At 32.8% G+C, this 14691-nt stretch overlaps 1 protein-coding gene across 1 annotated transcript in view; it reads left to right on the top strand.

The window, feature by feature from the left end:
* The window catches only part of LOC119066354, a 50969-nt gene that overhangs the window by 2600 nt on the left and 33678 nt on the right, over positions 1-14691 (top strand). The window contains exon 2 of the mRNA XM_037168772.1: positions 689-747. The gene's annotated coding sequence lies outside the window, so the exon portion shown is untranslated. The remainder of the gene's footprint in view (positions 1-688; positions 748-14691) is intronic.

Here is a 14691-nt window from a genome sequence, read left to right as displayed (position 1 = left end):
ACGAACGAAGCTATTTGTCAGTCAGCGCTGTTCGTATATATAGCGAGTCAAATAATATAATTATCAAATTGCATTGGTGGTTATCACACACATATAATATGCGTAATGGGAGATAAGCTTTTCGTTTCATATCAGTAAAATAGCATCCAGCTTACCCGATATGATGGAATTTATTTTCTTGATAGCATCCTTAAGTAGTTGTTTATGGGATGGTTTATTCCACCACTTTATAAGCATTAAATGTAGTACATGCTCCTCGTAATTCACAGTAAAAAAATCGATAAAAAATATCAGAAAACCATTAAATGTGAACTGTTTTCTGTTGGGAGTTGCCTTTGGCGACCCATACCCATTTAAAACCGTATATAGTTTGCATTTTCCACAAGTATATCTCTCGCTAAATGACTTTCAGTGATAAATTAGTAACTTCTTCTCCGAACTCAAACACAAAAACTTAAAAGTTGAAATAATGAATTCGAAATCTAGTTTGCCGGAGCGTTTCGTTCGTATATGTATATTCAAATTTATATTCTATTTTAACTTTGGTTTTTCTCTTATTTATTTGCTTTAAGTTCATTTGTACTTCCCAGAACCTCCATCCAGCGAAAATGTTCGTTTGTTTAAAAATGTTTTTACTGCATCTCATTATTTCTGTATCGTTGTTGACTTTTTCGTGAATATTTTTCAGAACAACTTGCCACGACAGAACTCAATTAACGACAACTACACAAAGAAGTAATGCACTAGGTGAGTTGAACTTACGTATTTACGTACTATAATAAGATGTAAAACGACAGAAGTTTTATCGGCAATCTTTGTAGAAAGAATTTAGTAAGTGACAGACATCTAAGTTTGTTGATCCACAGCAATGATCTTATGTCTCTAAAAGTTAATTTTTCTGATTTAAAATAGCAAACACTCTTTACATTAAGACTAACAAAAAGAACATTGTTTATCTACTGCACGTCGAATATATTCATAGTGCTCAGCAATCTAGTTAGTAACCGCATGACGGAGTAAAATGAACCAGGCAGGAGCGGTTAGTTGAATGAAAATTATGAAAATTTCCACTAGCAGTTCATAAAATCATCTTTCTGCTAACACAGATTTTGCGCACACTACACGGCATGTTGCCGAACTCGCTTCGCTCGTATCACCAAACTCACATCTAATGCGCAAAACCCAGTTCAATTGATTAGCTAGCAAAATAGCTAGTTAAGTTACCATTTGAGACTTTTACAAATCATATTGTCAAACTACTTCTGGCGGCGTAAGATTTAATCATCGTAAACTTTACAATTGTTGATAAATTTAAGAATGATTTAAAATTCTCTTTTGCCTTTAAATTTTCACAAATGGGGGGCAGGCATATGACTAGAATCATTATCAAATCTATTCTCTTCATAGATATTTTCATGAACTATTAAGAAGAATTATGCTTTATTAAGCTATGTAAACAAAAGCTAATCACTTATTATGGTAGTCGCTGTTGACAACATATGGTGTTAACATGATGTCTACGATGTATAGTGCTTTCAATTTTTTTTTTGACGACTTTTTTTAATGACCAATCGAAACGGTAATATGCGTCAAGATATTTTAAGAAGATTGTTCCAACTGTCTACACATACTACGCGAGATTGTCCTAATTCTAATTTTCTTTTGTTTTTTTTTTTTATCTGTCAAGCTTATCAGAAGACGTTATCTAGAGGAATTCATTGTTTTTTTAAACTAATTTCTACTGTTTGATACACACATATTATACTTCATTTGTTTAAACATACGAATTGCAGTATGTAATCACAAGAAGGTTTATGAAGAAGAGAGTTTTAGACAGGAAGAGAATGACAATCCTTTGTCTATGTCATCTATACAATCTATGCAATTCTAGTCCAATTGTATTTTCCATCCATATTTAATTAGTTGGTACAGACAAATGAAGTTCATCGTTTAAATTCACATTTGATGTTCATTTTTATGCTTCTCGTTACAGAGTTCATCGTATAGCCTTTTGTACCACAATAATTGTAGTTTATGACCGGTCATTTAGCCATTGTCCAAAGTAAAATCACAATAACCAACAAACCTTTTATTATAACTAATGCAATTAGTGTATGATGATGTAATTTATGAACATTTCCAAAGGTAACCTCCCCTCATAAAAAACCATTTATAGTCACTTTTATTTCTCTCCCGAGGAACAAAAAAAAGCGCCCATAAAATAGAATTTAAAATTTAATCTCGCTAAAATTATTGTAAATAAAATTAAATTGTTTTCTATGTCTAATATTATTTTTTTTACTTAATTTTCCTCATCAATTTTGCTTTCATACGCTATTTTCATGCTTTAAAAAAAAAACCTTTCCTTTCCTCAAATGTACAAAATCATTTATCAAAAAAAAACATACACCCCAAAAGGACTGGAGCAAAATAAACATTTCGCATAGATAGCAACGGGGTAATAAATTTGTAACGAAATTTTCTAAGCATTTATGTTTTTTAGCTGAAGTTGATGCTGTTTTATATCTCGTAAAAAAAAGAATCATCAACCCATTTCTCATTCCATATGCTTACTGTATACTACGGCTTGGGTACATACACACCCGTATAATATGATCACAATTTTCTTTGCAGATAGTCCTTCCGTTCTATACACAAATATACTTACCGGAATCATGTTCTCTCCATAAAATGTTACTTTTAGAATATTGTTGAGATAGTAAAAACTATGTTGCATTTGTAGCAACAACGACGGTAAAAAAAAACCATCCCCTACAACAGAAATTCAATTTTCAATCCTCATAGCTTAGACCTAAATAGCAAAATGAAATATAAAATATCCTACTAAGCTCGTAACTTCGAGGTATAAAAATAAATCATAAAATAGTTTTGTGTAAACCATACTTTTTATTACTAATCAGATCGGATTAATGTTTTTATTCCTTAAATCGTTTTACTTTCACTTGAGATCCTAATCGCACGGTATAATTAGAGCAGACATCTCTTTGACGAAAAAAAAAAAACTGAAATAAAATCAAAGCGAGAGAGGAAAATTAAATTTAAGTAAAAAATATGTTTCAACTCGAGCTTCACAGCAAAAAGTTTTATCATACCGAATGAGAGACGACAAAAAATAGCTCAAATATTAATTCACACCATGAAAAAATTACTTTCAAACATGAAAATGAAAGAAATCGGAATTAAATTAAAGTTGCTCTCCTCCATGCTCCAACCCATGACTAATGAATACCTTCTGTACGTCGTTAGACGTTTTTCATCAGAAGCATCGTCGTCGTCACATGAATTTCGATATATAAGTCGATTTCATTTGGACTTATGTTGCTACATTTACGTGAAACGATTTCCAATGAATGGCGAAATGTTCATTTCTCTGTGTTATACTACCGTCAATAAATACGATTGACTCCAGGTGCATAGCGAAATTTTCATCACAGAAATTCGTTACTAGTTTTCCGACAGGTATAATACACAGAGTACACGTAACAGAGTGTTTAACTTATGGATTCAACATGCAATTGTGTAGCGTCCCTTCTCGAAATCCTTTTATTGAACTAACAAAGTTAGAAAATAGGATCGAAAAGTATTTAAATGGAATTATAGAATGTGAAATTGACGTTCGGTTCGAATGTAATACTTTAAGTTTAAATGAAATGAAATGTTACTTCTCCACATTTCCATGTCTTTTACAGCCATGTCGATGAATTTGATTTTATATAAGTACCATGTCTGTATTACAATTTATGTTATATGAGGCGAAACGAGCTCCCAGAAACCACTAATAATGGGAAAAAATCAATTCAATTCGACCGTCTTCATCACGAAACCATATCGACATACATACAATAAACGTTCTCTCTCTCGATCTTGAAGCACCACAGAAAAACGTTGCGTAGATTGCGTTTTTTTCTTCTTCTTCTTCTTTACGTGCTAGGGGGTAATAAATTGCAATTTACTGTACTGTCCATGACAGTGAAAAAGCTTTTTCGTTCCTCTAGCATGGCAAGACGTAGTAAGTAATTGCTTACTTACTTAATTGCTTCATTAGGTACCGAGAAATTTTCAAACAAAATTCCACTACCAAATTGACTGATCAACTACATTTATCTTGTTCTTGTTCTGATTTTGACGACATGTAATTTATGGGACTGAATCAAATCATTTTCATCTCATTCTATTGCTTCAAAAAACTACGCTCGCGTCGTGCTCAACAGTGGTCGCTGTAAATGTCTCTGTGCTTAGCATTGGTTTGGCTTTGTGTAAAATTAATCCACTCGCTTTTGGTTGATTCGCTACAAACCTCACACTCGTCAAAACAACAACAACTTGCAAGTGAGGATGTAACTGTTGTTGAACAGTGAATTGTACCTAAGTTTACGCGAAGTAAACAGAAAAATGCGGTTATACGGTTTGCAATGCTTGTTTCTCGTTTTAATGTTAAGTATGGCAGAGTGCAGAGCTGCTTGATAAAACGGAAAAATTCTTTTTTTTTTATTCCACCAAAGCATTTTCTTTTGCTTTGTACTAGATGTACAGTTAGTTTCTTTATTTGCTATAACAAGGCAAAGAGACTTTAAAAGTTGTAAACGGAAATAAAAGGCTTTAGAGAACGTTTTCTGTTTTTTCCCGTAAACGCCCGGATATACTCTTAATTTAACAGTAAGGTGTTTCAAACGTTTTTGCCTTTCTGATTCAAATCTAAAGTGGTCATAAGTTAATGTAATAAAAGATTCTGGAGCATGCTAATGTAATAACAAACTAATTTGTTAGTGAATTCAATTCAATTCAAATGTTTGACTAGTGTGCTAGTATAGTAAGTGCTCTTATAAAAATCCACTAGCGCGTTAAACAAAAATTACCTCATGCAAAGTGTACGAATTGGATGTGGTGTGGTATATGTTTGTGTATAGCAAGCACACTTTAATTACATGCAGTTTCCTCTCTGGAAATATTATTATTATTTCAAAAAATATCTGAACTGAATAAATTGACCCAAATAACTAGAAAAGAAATGGCAAATTTGATTATGGTGTAGCCCCTAAATACATTCTTCCCGGGGAAAAATAATAATTGTTCGCAAAGCCGAGTATAACAAAATAGTATTAGTCTAGCAGATTCATTGTGTGTTAAGCGGTGTTCTTCTAGAAATCCTCGGTTTTCTTTCGTTTGTACATAACAATTAATTTATGAAATATGCAATAATTTCACCCCACTCCAGTGCAGCAGCAACACACTCTTTTTTGATACTACCAAATCCACACATATAAATTTTGCTTTCAACAATTTTAACATTTCCTAGCATATTTTATGCGCTACTCGGAACATAAAGTCCAACAAGGAATGGTAGAGAAAAAAAATTAAGCAAATTCAAGTAAAATAATTGCCATTTTTCGTAATTCGCATATTACTTATTTGAAGCAAATAATTTCTCGTTACATTACAGAGTGTTCAAATTAAATTAGAATCTTAAGATTTTTTATATATTTCTCGCTTAAAAAGCACACTTTATCTGACCGCAAACCTCGATATAAAGAAGGCTTTGCGATTCGCATATAAACATCAAATACATAAGCCAATACATTAGTTATTTACGTATCGATTTAAATTGGTTGTTGGTGGTTTCTTTCAAGCGCTTTTTTCAAACTTTAAATTCACTGTCCAGACGAAGAATTTTTTCAACTTTATAAAATTAAATACTTTTCTGTAGATATTACAATTCTTTAATTGAGAAGATATGAAGGTTTTTCACTCGAATTCGAAGTTTTAAACAAAATAAAAACCAAAAAAACAAAAACCAGAATTATAATTAATCTCAAAATTTCTCCATTTCGACTTTTTTTCATTGCTTCTAATCTTAATTTTTCCATTTCCAAATTATATTTCAACCATTCGAATCCACTTGGTTCTGTTACTGGTACTGGATCTGATGTTGCTACGGCATCTTCTCCAGCGCTCGTTTCTGGAAAGAATAAAAAAATTAACAAAAGAGTCGCACATTTATTGTCCATTGTTCGCTGAATTGTTAACGAAAACACAATTTTTTTAACGCAACAATGAAAAAGACACTCAATTTTTTCTACTTACTCGGATGTGAACGTAGACGATCAATTAATTTAAGTTTACGTAGTGCTGATCTTAATTCTTCAACTTTCATTTTACTGTATTTGTCCATATCGATCGATCGCAAATGAGTTGCACTCTAGTCCGACAAAAAAGAGGTGAAAGTTTGACACGGTCGTTAAGCGTATAGCTTCAGGGGTCGAAACAATGAAATATTTAACGAGTGAGTGAGAAGAACAGAGAAATCTCAGAATATTTGTCATGTAGTTTCTTCGCACGAGTTGAATATTTTTGTTCACCACAATCTAAAGCAATTGCACACAGTGGTCTTCGTTGCAAAATGTTAGAACTTAACGTCGTGAAAGTCAATAAAATAAGATAATACATTTGCAATACATTTTTTTGATTATACACCAAAGTAGTCCCAAATTTCGTTTGAAGAATTTTTTAAATTGATTGTTGTACTCGTTTGTTTATGTTTAGAACGTTGTTGTAAGCATTGGAGATAAATTTACATTCATTTTGCTTGTTCGTAGTGTTTTCAGTCTTATTGATTAAAATCATATCCATTACAACTCTTACATTTTTAAGTAGACTACACAGAGGAATTATGACCCGACATTCATTGAAAAATTATACCACACACCACTAACACCACCCTTTGACATTAAGAGTCTTTTTTTACTGTCACACACACATTTAAAAATATGATTTTTATTCCAATCAGCAATATGCTGTGTATTGATCAAGTGATCCAATAGCCTCTCTAGCAACCAAACTTCGTTTTGATGCAGTCAAAATACAATCTTATTTTGACAAATGTGACACTGACTTTTTTTGTAATAGAGTTGCCGTGATGCGCTCTTTTTTAAAGCGATATCAATGTCACACGAAATAGTTATTTATACAACGGAGTGATAAATGCTTTTTTAGGCACTAGATGTGTAGATTGTCACTCGAGACCGCAGTCAAAATACCATCTTATTTTGACAAATGTGACACTGACTTTTTTGTAATATAGTTGCCGTGCTGCGCTCTTTTTTAAAGCAATATCAATGTCACACGAAATAGTTATTTATACAACCGAGTGACAAATGTTTTTTAGGCACTAGATGTGAAGATTGTCACTCGGGACCGCAGTTCGAGTGTGACAATACACATCGTGTGCCTAAAAAATCATTTATCGTCGAGGTGTATAGAACCTTTTTCGCAATAAAGGCAACGGAAGATCCTACTTTTCGTCACTTGCTGCGAAAGCAACTATTTCTTAATTGCCCAGAAACAATTTAATATCCAATGTTTTGATTTAAATCGATAATGTGTATGCTCTTTCAGGTAGAGACTAGAGTGAGAGACTAGAGATTATTCTGTTGACATTGGGTTTATTGCGGACATCTTTCAGTGAAATAATGAATTTTTCTCTATCGGTAGAGTTGATATAGAATTGAGAAAAGAGAACTGACGCCGTAATCTCTCTCCTGGAGCATGCTAATGTAATAACAAACAAATTTGTTAGTGAATTCAATTCAATTTAAGTGTTTGACTAGTGTGTTAGTTGAGTAAGTACTCTTAATCGGTGATCCTCTCGAAATCCTCGGTTTTCTTTCCTTTGAACATACCAATTAATTTATGAAATATGCAATTATTCCACCCTATTCCAGTGCAGCAGAAACACACTCTTTTTTGATACTACCAAATCCACACATATAAATTTTGCGTTCAACAATTTTAATATTTCCTAGCATATTTTATGCGCTACTCGGTACATAAAGTCCAACAAGGAATGCGAGAGAAAAAAAAAATTAAGCAAATTCAAGTAAATTAATTGCCATTTTTCGTAATTCACATTCGCATATTATTTCAAGCATAAATTTCTCGTTACATTACAATAGCGACACCGTATAAAACCAGAACGGTAAATAAAAGCTTAGCGCATAGGTGTATGTGTGTGTATAATGTGTTTGTTGTTCTATGGATACCCTCAATTTAAAGCTCTTTATAGTCCGCACCGTTACATACAGCAATATTTTCATTTTTTTTTTCTTCCTTCAGCCGATTTCCCATTGGAAATATAATTTTGTAAAATTGTCGGACGCATCTGTGGGGCTATAAAGTATCAAATGTTGTGTATTATGTGAGGATAAGAAAACAAGTGGAAAAGTTTTTCATATGGCGGCTACATGTATATATGCTGTGAGAGAAACAACATACGGTTTCCACAATATTGGAAGGCTTCTGGTTTTATTTTTTTAAATAAAAATTTATTATATTTTGTCGAGAACGCGTCGATCCGGGATATATCTGGATTCATATTAGAAGTATAGCGAAAGGCGAATCTAACGTTTACTTTCGCTTGACTAGCAAAAACGAAAATGCTATCCCTTTTCTAATCTAAAATTTATTATTTATATTATCAAGATTAGCCATTAAATGCATAATTTATGTTACATTTATATAGAAGAATTCAATGCCATGTGTTGGAATATTTATTTGTATGAACATACACTCGACTATAAAAGGTACTGTAGCCGAAATTTACCTGGTTTTTCTTTTTTCTTTAAATTATTGTTATTAGCGCAGGTAATGTGTGTACAAGAGGGAAATAAGAAACAGGAAATAAGAAGGGTGAAAAACTGCCGAAACAGTTGCTGTGTATCAATTTAATTTCTCTCTCATATAATGTTTTTCGTATGAGCTTCATATAACGATGCGATAAGCAGTGAATAGCTCAATTTGGTAAAGTTTTCGAAACTTAAAAAATATCCGATTTTGGAATTTAATACGGGAAATATTAAGAAATGCTTTATACGCAAGAAAGCGACGTTGTACCACCGTGTAACATGTACAACGTATATATATCCATGTTCGTTCAGGTAAAATGAAATGAAATTTAATTCGATTGTACTTCACATTTCTGAAATTAAATTTCATATCATCGAGTTGAACGGTTGAACTGTTTACGTTTTTTGGTTGGTACATATAATTAAATTGTGTATGCTAAATGGATTGAGCTGTTTTTGCTGTAATTGTTATAATTTTCTGTAACATTATCGCTTAATTACGACAGAAGTAATTTTGTATTAAAATCGTAAATGAAATTTTCACCGAGATAATTCAATTGTAGTCAATGTGAAAGACGTTGTTTGAATCGATTTTCCCTTCTTTTTTTAGCAAATTAACTTACTAATGTCAAACATTAAAAATGCATGTCGACCCATTAATACCGAAAGCAGAAGCTAAAAGTGATGTTGTCGGGTGATATGCGAGACCATAATCGATGTATAAGAACAAGTTTTGGTGTATCGTCGACCCGAGAAGCATAATAAAGTAAATTGTGTATGAGCATAGAGTTGCCTGGGGTCATTTACTGAATATACTTGACTAAGTGTTAAGATCATCGGGCCATGAAATGGAAGATTGAGTTATTTGAAGGAAATAGCCCATTCTATATGAACATTAATTATCGTTAAGCTTAGTGTTTCGTTGGGGAATGCTACAAGACTAATGTATCTCCAGTGATTGTGTAACAGAATTTATAAGAGTTCAAGGTTATTTTTCTACTATCTTTTTATCATACCTTGGTGAAATGTATCTTAATATAGGAAAAGCTCTTGCACTATGCAACAATCTCTTATGGTTCAATATCCCCTTCATCTTGTGTTGATCTTTCGCATTTATTTTGATATATCTTGTTATTAGTGTTTAATGTCAACAACTGACGGATTAGCATCCTTATTCATTCTCAACAAACATTATTTCGACATTATCAACTTGAAACGTGTTCTCGAGATCTTAACACACTCAATTCCGTTATATTTTGTTCAATAATCTCAAAAACACGAAGAGGAAAAAAAAACCGATTTGACATTTTATGTTCGTATCATGCGGCGGAATCAAATTTTCAAGCGCCTCTGAAAATAATATTGTCTTCCAAATCACTCATAAATAATGGTTATATAGCAAACAGTAAAGCGTGCGCTAACATCCCGAAGAGTATAGCAAACGAAGATGACAAAAAAAAAATTCATAAAATGTATAACACGCGTCTTTTCTGTTTGTGTATATATACGTATGTACCTGGCTGGAAACAACTGAATTCGCTGTTTAGCAATATGCGAAAAACTAATTTTAAACTCAAATGAAGTAACTTAAAAAATAATTTGTATGGAAATTAGTTTACTCTGGTTCTTGATAAATAAAGCAATTCGTAGAGTAAGAGATAGAGACAGAGAGTCACTTTTGCAAGATAGGAGAAAGAATAAAAATTTGTTTCACAAAAATTTTTTATTGTAATTTTCGTGAAAAATTAAAAACTTTATTCAGTGTTTTAGTCAATATGTTGTTTAACGTCCCCAGTTTAACATTGTTGTTATTCTTGGTGAGTGTGAGTGTCTTTTTTCTAGTTACTCGATTAGTATTTACACCCACACCGCTTTCTTCGAACAAAAACTTTTCTACGGTACCCTAATTGAATTGAAGAAAATTTTATAGCTTCAACTTAACTTTTAATGATGGTTGGATGTAATTCCATGTGTACGGGACGGATATAAACGTTTTGCCCCTTTTTGCCGTTATTGATGAAAACTGTTTTTGATTGCATAAATAATTAGTTAAATGAGTTGTTTGAAAATTGGTTCAAATAATAAATTCAGAAAAGCAAAATCATCCGAAGTGTAAAGCATTATACGATCTACAGCAGTGTTACATTGAATCATAAAAAGGAGTAATTAATTCACAAAAACAGGTCACAAACGGACTGTGACAGAATCCCATGACCTAAGCTTGTACTTTTAACATTAAATGAGCGAACGAAATTTTATTGACATGCTTCAATTTAACTTATTTTAAGAATTTTTGTGTTCAGCCTCCACAAATACCTTCTGCAGAAAATAAATTTCGATGGCGAGTTACAACATCCACCTCCACTGTGGAAAAATTTAGCATGAACTCAAAAAGCAAATTGTGAATTTTTAAAAATCATCTCTCACCTCTCATCTCTCTTGGGGGGTCCAAAAAATTAAAGTGTCGAGGAAGTTGGCGGACCCCGAGGAAAACAAACCTTTATGGCCTCCTGATAAAAATTGTATATGGGGCCGATGCGATCCGAGTTGGTTTATGGGTAGCTCGAGGACGAAATATGTAAAAAAACGCTGTGATTTCCATACATTTTTTCCATTACTTTCTATGGAAATTTTTTTTTAGCAACAATATCAAACTTTTTTGGTCCATACAACTTAGATTAGATGCAAGAGCAACAAAAATGCGTTGTTTTCATTTTTTGGAATTTTTATATCGTCTGGGCACACCTTACAATATTGATATAGACAAAAATCGACAGATAATTTCCAAGTAATACAAAGTCAGGCGAAGTCACTCTTTAAATTAAGTGTTAGGTGTCGTTGTAGAGGTAATGACAGTGGCTTTCTAACGAGCCCACTCACAATAAGTGTCTTGACGTAACAGTCATTTGAAAATTGTCTGAGTTCACGACCCTGACATTTTTGCACCAAAATCGATTTCTATATAGCTTCAAAAAATTGTTTTCGAAAAAATTTCTTTTTGCGACGAAAGCTTATGCCATAAGCTCTCGTTAGATATGAATATATCCGATGCACATCCCATAAATGTTTTGGAAGAACCCAAAGACTGGGTGAACAGATTGGGAAACTTTGACTGACTTGGGAGATGCGAATGCACTTACAAATCATTAAATCGGTCTCTTTGAATTATTCTGAAGTGAAATAATCCAACTCACCTTAAGAAGTGACCTCAGCATCTGTTAGTTACGTTCAATTTTACTTTAACCCTCATTTTCGTGGTTTTTCACATATTTCGTCCTTGAGCGACCCATAAATCAACTCGGATCACATCGGCCCCATATACATTTTTTATCCGTGGGTCATATAGGTTCGTTTTCACCGGGGTTCGCCAACTTTCTCGAAACTTTTATTTTCCCATACGATTCTGGACCCCTACGCGATACTCGTCAAATTGATTTTTATCAGAAAATGTACTTAATGGACTGTCCAGAAAGCGTCCATTGGATAGGCATCTGACTAAAAGAGTTGGTTTGTTACATCGTAAAAAATGTCAAATCTTGGAAAAAGAATCGGAGAATATCTGTCGGAAATAGATGATATTTTATTATCGATCCATTTTGTCTATCGGATTGAATTCATAGAACAAATTGTTAACAATTTTGAAGAAGGGTCTCGTAAGCTACCTAAGCTACCTAACCAGGTTAAAATATCTACGAAAACCGAAAATTGAACGGTTCAGTGAATATTTTCCATATAAAAGTTTCGGTAAATATAAAAAAAACTCAAATTGGTGGAGGTGCCACTAAAAAGTTAGGGTGCCATCGTGTCACTGTGTTCATGATCAACTCAGAGATGTCTTAAGATCCCACTATACTTTTACGAAACGATACTTTTAGAAACAAATAATTATCTCTTGTCAACAAAAATAAGCGATGAGCTCAAGCAAAATAAATGAAAAACAAACGAAACAGATTTTACATCAAACACTAGACGATCAGAAAAAGACACGGCTTATTTTAAACATTTCAGAATATTTTTCGAAATTTTGTTCAGAATTTTTCAGGATTTTTCAGAATTACAATTGTTAAAAGTTTCCTATGTGCAGAATGAGCACCATCTGATCTACTAACACACACTTATTGTATGATAAACAATCAAAACACATTCTTCACAATGTGTTAACTTCATTCATACGTGTTATGTGCGCGCATAGATGACGTTAACTTAGAAATGCATTGTGTGTAAGTTGTCTTTGAATTGTTTACAATACAAACTGTTTTTGTTTGTACACCAGCTGGTGCTTATTTTGCACATAGGAAACTTTTAGCAATTGTAAAATTCTCCAAAATAAGCCTTACAAGAAGTAATAGATTTTTAAAACTCTATCGCAAAATACCTGCCGTTTCTGAACATTTCGTTCTAAATATAAAAACGACTGAGTAAGATAATATTCCAAGTTTTTCTTTCGTTCACATGAAAATGGTATCCGCCTTTAATATGAATTTATAACTGTAATATTGGGGAAAACTTCTCTACCACTGCACAACTATTAGACAGTGTTTTTTGCGACAAATACACCGCAGTTTTACACTAATAATGTAACCAGCAAGAGGTCCTCTTGATATAGTAACGATGGAGTAACGGTATAGTGACAGTAACGAAAATATGCAGTGGATTTCAATTTAATTAATTGTTAACGTAAAATGTAATTAAACTTTTACAAAAAACACAGTTTATCTCTATAAATTCGTTATAATCTATTACTTCTGTTGTTTAAATGTTCAGTATCACAAGTTTTATACTTCATTTTTTTAAACATACATTCTACTAGATGTAAGAAAACACCGCCGCGCCGTTGTCGACAACAGATGAAAAATCGTTTCGGGAAGTTAATTCGTTGTTTTCCTTACTTTTCAACATCGTACACAGTGCCAAAGGAGTGCTATACAATTAAAAGTTAATGTAAGTCCAATTAATTAGATTTGACAAAACATTTTCGGTTCACAAAGCTTTGACTTAAAAATTTATTGTCACGAATAAATTTAGCGGAGCTTTCACAATTTATTTTCTAACGATTCGGCATGTTATTAAAACTTTGTAATCTGTAAATTGGCATTAGTCTTGCACTTCGTTACCCATCATCAATAAAAAGGTGTGCCCTACTAAAATTTGAGTTTGGTCAACTCTGAGCAATTTAAATTCTGCTCGAGATGGCATCTATATTGGAATTTTCATACTGGAACATAATAAAACAGATCCCCCGTGTAAACTAAACAATTGATGCTTCATAGTATTATCTGTTGTATAGCAGACCGATGGCATGATATCGGTCAAAAGGAGAACATTTCAAAAATGTACTGGATCCGAGCTTATTAAATTGAATTGATTATATCCAATAACATAGACCAAATGTTGAAATGCTATTCAACTCTCCCAGCCGCTCTGTGCTTTATTACATTCCCAGCCACAAAAGCCTAATCCAGCTTCTATACGTACAACATTTATCTTTTACCTCCTTTATTCCAACTTAGAATTATGGGGATCGTCATCATTTGCTCAAACAATATTAAACGTAGATAACCTTTTAAGAAATTTATTCAAACATAAACTTAATTCGACATCTTTATGGAGAATTTGGATTACAATTTGCCAGATTATTCACAATATGGTTCCGTTCACATCTTGGATACACATCGAAATGTCCCTAAACGAGTGTATGGCCACTTAAAATATTATGCGAAATGAATCCATAGAGACGTGCATTTAGAGCAATGGATTGTTCAATTAGCTGCTCTGACTGCAGTTGATCATTTAAATATTGAGTACAAACATGCATTCCAAGTCATGTACACTTATTATATGCACTTGTAACATAGCACAACATATACCCAACCCAACACATTAACTTAACATAATTATGCATCATTTATCTGCACATTTAGGCGTATAATATACATCGAAACTGCATTGAATTGGAAAACACCATGAATTGAAAGTCCTTATCATTTACCATTATATGACCAAAATGAGTCTAGTGTAAGCTAAACCCATATTCGTGAATACGTGACACCGT

Source organism: Bradysia coprophila, chromosome IV (assembly GCF_014529535.1).
Source record: "Bradysia coprophila strain Holo2 chromosome IV, BU_Bcop_v1, whole genome shotgun sequence".
Taxonomy (NCBI): domain Eukaryota; kingdom Metazoa; phylum Arthropoda; class Insecta; order Diptera; family Sciaridae; genus Bradysia; species Bradysia coprophila.
The sequence above is the reverse complement of the archived record's forward strand: the minus strand, read 5'-3'. Positions and strand labels throughout refer to the sequence as shown.